Raw genomic sequence first — 9,058 nt, 5'->3', positions numbered from 1 at the left:
GAGATGCTGAAGTGGTTTGCCATTTCCTTCTCTCATTTTTCAGATGAGGAACTGAGGTATACAGAGTTAAGTGATATGCTCGGGGTCACACAGCTAGTAAGTATCTGAGGCTGGATTTTGGTATTTAAAAGGTCCCTAATCCTCAAAAAGGCTAGGAACCAGTGATCTAATACAACATTCTCCTTCTAACGATGAGGAAACTGGGTGACTCCCTTTGCCTGGTTTCCCTTCTCAACTTTCTTAGAGGAAAAGTCACAGGCTAGCATCTGCTCTGCTCATCAAACTGAGTGGGGGTCGACTATTATTAATACTTCAATTTTTCTCATCCATACATTAAATATTTAAGGCACCTAGGTGCTGTACTATGGATACACACGAAAATACTGGAATATTCCCTGACCTCAAGGAGCTTAAATTATATTAAGGATGAGGAGAAACAACATATTATATGAGTATGTGTACATCTAAGTATGCACAAAAATTGCAAAATAAACCAATGAAAATATCGGGGTTTTCTTAAACTTTATTTTACATTTAATACAAGGCCACTCCTTCAGGCTAATTTTAAACATTAGACCTCTCTTTCTCAATTATAGCTCAGACCTCTTTGGGAACAAGGGATATGCTAAAGGTCCTTAGATAGTTTCCTAATGAATGAAAAAGTATTCATTAATCTCTATGTGACTTGCACTGCGCTGAGTACTAGGGATACCAAATATAAGCAAGCAAGACTGTCCATGCTCTTAAGGAGCTTATATTCTAATGAGAAGAAACAATAGATAGAAAAGGAGCTAGAAAAGGATGGAGAAGGGGAGGAAGAGGAGGATGTCCCAAGGGCTTGAGGCCTAGTTTGGTCAAGAGTTACAGACTGAATAGAACATTGATAAACTGAGTTGTAAGAGTTCCATAGAGCTTCCACAATCCTAAGAGAGTTTTAGAATCGTTAAAAAACAAAACAGAACAAATGCCAGTTTGTTTTACTGTCAAATTTTATCAGAAAGACTCACCCAGTTTTCACTGTAATATTGACAATGAAGAATGAGAGTCTGAGGAGGAACTTACTCCAAGACACAACTTTCTTTAGAACCGAGGTGTTTCTTTTCCTTCCTGCCTTCCTGCCTTCCTTCCTTCCTTCCTTCTTAAAGTAAGGCAATTTAAGTTTAGACCTTTTCCCCATTCTATTTTTGGCCTTTGGGATTTCAAGTCTTTCTTTGTTTTTACTACAGCCATAAGCCTGAGCTACTTTTGAGTTGTCTTATATAAAAGAGAATGTGTTCCTTTAAGAACAAAAAAATAAGAAAGAAAAGATCTTATTCTATTCTTCAGAGCAGTCTCTTGGTTCTGATATTGCCACACTTATCAACAGAACATACTAAAGTTTTTTGGAGGCTTAATTAAACAAATAAACAACAATCCCTTTGAAATAATTAAACTGATGGGGAATCAGCAGACCTGGAATCAGTGAGGTTTCTTGTCTGGGGGCTGAACATGGAAAGACTTCAGGTCATGACTGGCCTTACACCAGTGTGGCATGTGGAGCTAGTGGCATATTGTATACTGCCCAGGGCAGCAACATTCCTCAGAGGAAAAGAGGCTGTGTTCTCAATGATGAATAGGGATGTTTTGAAATGTAATCAGTATTAGATAGCTTATTAATTAATCAGATCATACAACTGTTAAATTGAATCTTTTGATTAAAGAATTACACAGAAACTGAAAATTCCCTCTCACTGCTGGTATTAGCTAAAAAATATTCTGCATATTCCTCTCCTCTGTGGAGCAGTCACAAACCTTTAAAAGGTAGATTTATTAAGGTTTGCAAAATAGTGGAGGGGGTGTCTATTTTTTTCCTACTGTGTCCAGGAATAGAGTGGTTCTCTGTACCGCCATTACATTTCTGCTCCCTGAAGGTCATGGAGTAAGCCTATATGTGTTTAGGGAATACACTAATGAATTAGAGTGACAGATTCTAATTCTGTACTAATTCCCATGTGTGTAAGGTTCTGAGAATAGCCACTAATTAGATTCAATTTAGTTCCATTCAATTCCATTCAATTTATTTCAATAAGAATTTATTAAGTACCCACTCTATGCAAGACATTGGGGCAGACCCTGGAGAGACCTAAACAGAAATGAAACAGTCCCTTCCCTCAAAGAGTTTATATTCAATTGATAGGAAATGGTGCACACAGGTAAGTATAAAAGACATTCAGAATAAATGCAAGGTCATTTTAAGGGATAAAGAAAAAAGAAGTGAAATGGTCCTGGAGCTGAGCATGAAGAGAGTTAGGAATTCCAAGAAGTAAAGATTTAGTGTTCCGATCCTGGGAGACAGAGTCTGCAAAGGCACACAGTTGGGAGAATGAAGAGCAAGTAGAGAGCAGGTTTGATTGAAACTTCCTCTGAGTTTGTGCTGCAAAATATGAAATCATTCTGACAAGACAGGGGGGAGGCAGATTGTGGAGAATTTTGAATATCAGAAGAATTATTCTGGAGACAATAGGGAGCAATTGAAGCTTCTTCAGTAGGGTAGTGGCACAATCTGACCTATGTTTCAGAATGTAAATGTGGCAGCTGCTTGGAGTATGGATTGGAGAGGGAGGAGACTGTAGACAGCCAGACCATGGCAGAAGGCCATATCTATACAGGTCTGATAAGAGGTAATTAAGGCATGAATTAGGGTCATTTCCGTATAAGGGGAGATTAGGGAATGGATTCAGCCCTTGGGTCAAGTAAGGACTCAATTCCAATGCAGATTCTAGGAAGGAGCATTCAATTTAATTCGATCAATTCAGTAACCATTTAATTAGCTCCTACTATGTGCAAAAAACAAACTAGGTCTTGGAAAAAACAAAGACAAAACCAGAAAAGAACCATCCTCCAAGGAGCATGGATCATAAGATCACTGATTTTAGAGCTGAAACTCTCCAAAGCAGTTTGGTCCAACACATACAGTTTATAGGAAATGTCATTGTCACAACAATGTTGCTTGCAGCTACTGTGGCTATGTAAGGCCAACAACACCAGCACACAAGAGAGCCGTTAGCACAGATTCTTTCATCTGCTTTAGATTCTAAGGAAAGCAACTTTAAGGGGTTAACAATCTCATTTTAATCAAACATACATATATTATTCATTTAGTTCAGGGGGAAAAGGCAGCACCCTGAACTTCAGAGCAAATACAAACAGAAATTACAGAGACAATACAAACAGAGTGAACACACACAGTTATCAACAGACAGGCCTCTGGCTGTCCCACTAAAGAATTACATAGTGACCAGAGAGAGAGAGAGACACCAACATCTGGGTTTTCAAAGCCAGGGACTCCGGCAGCTACCCAGAGTCTCTTCTGGTCAAATCACACAACACTCTTCCACTGAGTGAGAGCCCCAAAGCAAAATGCTAACCTCTGAGTACATATAACTTCTTAGGGCCTGAAAGCTTTATACCTAATCAGCAAAAGGGTATGAGCCTGGGGCTTCACACCTAGTTAGCAAAAGGGTATGGACCTATGGCTTCACCAGGCAAGACTTAATCAAAGGCACTTGATTACTTTAGCATTCTAAAAAAGAAAACAGTAAAAAAAGTCCCACCCTAATTACCATTACAGACATTGAGACCCAGAGCATTTTAACCACTTGTCAAAGGACACTAAGGTAGTAAGTAAAAGCAGAAAAGGGATTTGAACTTGGGTCCTGGGACTCCAACTTCAGTGCTCTTTCCACTGGACCAAAATCCAGTGTTAGGTGATTTCTTTTCATTTCAGTTTTGGGAAAGTCGAAATAAGTACATGACATATAACATTTATAAAACATCTTCCCTTACATTTCAATTTTTAGTTCTTAAACTTGCAGTCTGAGCTAAGCAGCTATTGAGGGGAAGAAAAGGCAAAGAGATTTAAACAATGAAAAAATTATTTGATCTCTCATTTGTCCAAAGTGAACAGCTGTGAGCTTTGTGCTCTTAGTCATCACATGGCACATATGTTCTTGGTGGATCTTGTAGCTGCCCTTCGAACAAACACATCTTTGTCATGCTGGAAAAACCACCTACTCTCACTCTGCTAGAATGAGGTGATCACATGCTTATGACTGAGAGACTGAAACTGTTTAGTATAATTCATGGGCAGTGGAATATAGATTGCCCTTGTACTTACCATTAAATTTCATGCGACCTAACGGACAGGGATAGCATTGTTTTTAAAAGGCTTCTGAACACCAAGATGACGTAGATAAAATACTACTCTGGGAAAGTTCATTTGAAAAATGTAAAGAAACACGGGAAAACTTTATTTGAACTGATGCAGAGTAAGGTCAACAGAACTAGGAGAATGATATGCATGACTACAATAATCTAATTGAAGAGAAAAATAAAACTAAGCTAAACATTGTATAATTGTTTTAGTGATAAATGAGATTTTAAAAGGGTCAAAACCTGGTTGACTCTTTTAGGAGATATTAAGAAATCTTTTCATAAAAACTAATGGAATTTGAGAGCAGCTAGTTCTTGGCAGGTTAATATCCTGTCCCTGGTGGTCCTTTAAAAAGCGAGACCCTCTCTCTAGAGAAGTATTCACAGGAGATAGCTCTGAAGAGAATGAGTTCCAATCAGATGAAAAGAGAGCTAACTCTGGCCATTGGGCTTTGAGCTGCAGGCTCACAAAGACTAGGTGAGTGACCGCCCCAGCAGAGACACTGTTCCCAGATAGTAATATGAGGATAGTATGAGGAAAGCAGGGCCATCAGGCCCTAATGTGCTAGAGGTATGAGTTGTTTGGCCCACATCTTCCATATCTGTGGGCCTCTCTATTAGTGTATTCTAGGTTTATATCCATTTTTCTCACTGATGCTGTGGATATTTGTAGCAGAATTTGTTCCTAATTTATGGTAGAGGAGTGAGGGAGGGGGGAATGTTTGTTACCATTGTTTTTACACCATTTTAGTAAATGCCTTTCCTATAAGCTAATTGTATCAGCTGGCCAACTATTAAAAATAAACCCTCTGGCTCCTCCTCCTTCTCCTCCTCCACCTCCTCCTCCTCCTTTTTCTTCTCCTCCTCTTCCTCACCATCATCACCATCATCTTCCTCCTCCTCCTCCTGCTCCTGCTCCTGCTCCTGCCGCTGCTGCTTCTCCCCCGTTCCCTTGGAGCGGACCATCCTGGTGCCTCTTTTGAGACCTCGGGACTCGCCATGGCCGACGAAAAGCCGAAGGAAGGAGTCAAGACTGAAAACAACCACCACATTAATTTGAAGGTGGCAGGGCAAGATGGTTCAGTGGTGCAATTTAAGATTAAGAGGCACACACCACTTAGTAAACTAATGAAAGCCTATTGTGAACGACAGGGTTTGTCAATGAGGCAGATCAGATTCTGATTTGATGGGCAACCAATCAATGAAACAGACACACCTGCGCAGTTGGAAATGGAGGATGAAGATACAATTGATGTATTCCAGCAGCAGACGGGAGGCGCTTACTAAGAAGAATCTACAACTCCTCTCCAGAACTGTGCTCCCAAGAAAAACAATACATTCACCATTAGAAACCAAGATTTGGTTCATCCACATCCTGACTACTGCAGTATAGTTTTCTCTCTTCTTTGATTCCCTTCCCCCGTTCCTTTATTGTACATAAAGTAACTGGTGTATGTGCACAGGCATAATGCGTATTTTTTTTTAACTAAATGGCCGATGGTATGTTTTGATCAACATCAAATGGAGATGGGGAGGGGAAAAAACAAACTGGTTCTGTGAAAATACCCCTTTTCTCCATTAGTGGCATGCTCATTCAACTTTTATCTTTATATTCCAGTAAGTTATTTTGCTCTCACTGTTTAACAGCAACAAAAAAAAAAAACCCACAAAAAAATCCTTGCATACCTTGTTTGATTGGATAATTTCAATGTTTTTCTTTTATCATTGTAAAACCAAGGACGATTTTATAACTTTTTTTGTATGTAGCTGTTACATGTAGGGCAATCTCTGTCTCTCAGTAGGGATAAATTACTATAAAGAAGTTGATCCTAGATAGTTTTCCCTTCAAGTCAAACATCTTGTTGTTTAAATAAACTTCTTGTTTAAAATAAAAAAAAAAAAAACCCTCTGGTAATTGCTGGGTACTTTGAACCTGAGGTATAACATAAAAGTGTAAACTGTGGGGAACACAGAGGGGAAACTATGTTAAAATGACCAATATTGGTCACAGAGAAAAGATGAGGCAATGTACCACTTTCCTTTTGATGGACAATAGGTATAGAATGTTGCATGTTTTTTGTTCAGTCGTTTCAGTAGTGTTGGATTCTTCGTGATCCCATGTTGTACATATATGTATGTATAAGAGTATATATATATATATATATATATATATATATATATATATGTGTGTGTGTGTGTGTGTGTGTGTGTGTGTGTATTTATTTATACATATGCATATATTCAAAGGTGGTCCCTGTGTTGGTTGGTTTTGCTTAAGTGTTTTTCTTTGTTATGATGATAAGAAATGATAAGCAAACTAGATACATCCAAGCAAGCATGAATCCTGTGCTTTTCCAGTGTCCCGGCAGCGTCCTGGGTGCATCTTATGCCCCCATCGAAGCTGCTAGCTGGGTTGTTAAAACATATGGCGTAGTCTTGGTCAGGATCTGGCTTTAACAAGAGAGCATGGCGTTTTGGGGTGCTGGGTTGGTTGAATGTTTCCCTGTTTTTGGACTGCTCTTTGTACTTGAGGCGGCTATGGTTCTGTGGAGCCTCAGGAGCAAGGAAAACAGGCCGGTACTTTGCAGCCTTAGGAGCAAGGAAGGCCTGAAGGAAAACAGGCGAGTGGAAGTGCTAGGTGAGGTTTCCCAGGGGCCCAGAGCAGGAGATAATCCCTTCCTCCCAGGGCTTAAGCTGATAAACCTGGCCCCGGAGGACTGTGCTGAAAGGGCCAATTTCTTGAGATTATATTGTACATGGAGTTTTGAAACAGGAGCAAAAGGGTCTTGTTCCATTGATAGAATAAAGTTGGGAGCTAAGGTATGGGTAAAATGGAAGCCAGATGAAGTCATACTCGAGGGAAGGTGGCCTCATGTGGTTAACAGAGGAAAGCTTGTACATCTGGGGAAAAGCTGGGAGGACAATCCTAGTCTCCATCTAGGGTGGGATCCTCTTGGCTTCCTCAGTGAGTTCCTTTCGAAAAGAAACATTTCCCACTTGAGTTTGGCTTCTGATATTGGATCTTTGCATAACTGAAATCTCAACCAAACTGGAGATGATTTCATTTGAAGGATAATAGCCCATATTTGCCTACTTTTTTTTTGTTTGTTTTTTGTTGTTGTTGTTCATTGAGATGATTTTATTTAAAGGATAATAGCCCATACTTGACTACTTTTTTTGTTCTTTGAGATGATTTTATTTAAAGGATGATAGCCCATATTTGCCTACTCTTTTTGTTCTTTGTTTTGGTTAACTTTGTTGCTAGTTCTGTCTCCTTTAGGCTTAAGTACCCCGCACTTTCCAGTGACTGTCTAAGCATGTAGCTTCTTGGAATTCCTGCAAGCTCGCTGAAAGAACTGACCTCTGGAATGGACTCTTTGGGGCAGGCACAGCTCTACGTCCAATTTCAGCATGAAGAAGCTATGGAAAATGAGACCTTCACCCCTTACCCCAAGATTTTGAGCCCCAATTGTTTGGGGGGGGGGAATGATGATAGTGTTCTGAGTACTTATTTTGTGTTATCTTTGCTATATTGTTTTATTGTTATGATGTTATTGATCCTATGTAATGGATACAAAGATCTAGGGGTGGACATTTGAATTATTAATAATTATTTTGGGGATGATTGATTGAAGAGATTATCTTGCTGGGATCTAGGGGTGGATCTCATTTGAATCGTAAACCAATGTTTGGGAATGTCACTGAATGATATGTTTTGCTTTACTGTGAATGATATGTTTTAGTTTCCTGGGTAATTGGATCACAACGTTCTAGGATATATAATTTAATTTAAATTATGATTGGATTGTGCATCCTAGAACATAGTGAGGGGTGGAGTGTAACCAGAATGGCCTTTGTTTTCTTTGAATGACTCAGCTTACCTCATTGAGCTTCTGGATGCTGTGGCTTGCTCTTCCGGGGCAGGAAGCCCAGAGAGCCTGTCAGGAAGCAGAAAACTTCCTGTGTGATGAGTCATGGGGCTGGCTGAGGGGAGGTGTTAACCTCTACGCTAGGGGGAGGGGCCAAGTCAAGAACCAATTGGCCCTGGTCATTCAGGCGGTGCTTGATGATGTCAAAAACTCTTATAAGAGGGGAGAGGACAGCTTGAAGCTCTCTCTTTCCTCTTCCGGTTGGTGTGGGAAGCAGCGGCAAGCAAGCGTGAATCTGGGCCAGCCCTTGCTCTCGGGTCGAGCCCAGATGTTGGTAACTATGAATTGTGTTGGGTCTGTCTGTTGATATTTGTAATTTGTTTGTATTTTGGTTTTGAGGTTCGGGGTGCTGGTTTGTTTTTCCCCCGAACTAAATGAATGTTTTGAACCTCAGGGTGCTGGTTTTTTCCCCTGAAGTAAGTCAATCAATCTGAATTTGGTCTGTCTCTTGATGCTTGTCTGTATGCTCCCCTGAACTAACTGAATGCTAACTGAATGCTGGCATTTTCCCCTGAACTAAGTGATTGTTGTCTGTATGCTAACTGAATGCTGGATTAAAGTAAGCTGGTCAACCCCTTCACTGTGCTTTCCTTGTTTAAGCAGATAAAAAGAACCTGTGCTTTTCCAGTGTCCCGGCAGCGTCCTGGGTGCATCTTATGCCCCCATCGAAGCTGCTAGCTGGGTTGTTAAAACAGGGTAGGGAACCTATGGCCTTGAGGCCACATGTGGCCTTTTGACCGAGTCCTAGTTTTACAGAACGAATCCTTTTATTAAGGGGATTTGTTCTGTGGAGTTTGGATTCAGTCAAAGGGCCATACTTGAGGACCTAGAGGGCTACATGTGGCTTCAAAGTTGCAGGTTCCCCACCCCTCCTCAGCCCCTGATGGGCCATTCTGACCTAGGTTCCCTCTCTCTTAGAGGAAGGAACACAAGCCAGC

General features: G+C 40.5%; 1 pseudogene; it reads left to right on the top strand.

The window, feature by feature from the left end:
• Window positions 1-5,186: 5,186 nt before the first annotated feature.
• On the top strand, window positions 5,187-5,478 carry LOC118831584 (annotated as a pseudogene).
• The last annotated feature ends 3,580 nt before the right edge of the window (window positions 5,479-9,058 follow it).

This window comes from Trichosurus vulpecula, chromosome 9 (genome assembly GCF_011100635.1).
Source record: "Trichosurus vulpecula isolate mTriVul1 chromosome 9, mTriVul1.pri, whole genome shotgun sequence".
Taxonomy (NCBI): Eukaryota; Metazoa; Chordata; class Mammalia; order Diprotodontia; family Phalangeridae; genus Trichosurus; species Trichosurus vulpecula.
This window is presented reverse-complemented; position numbering and strand designations above follow the sequence as displayed.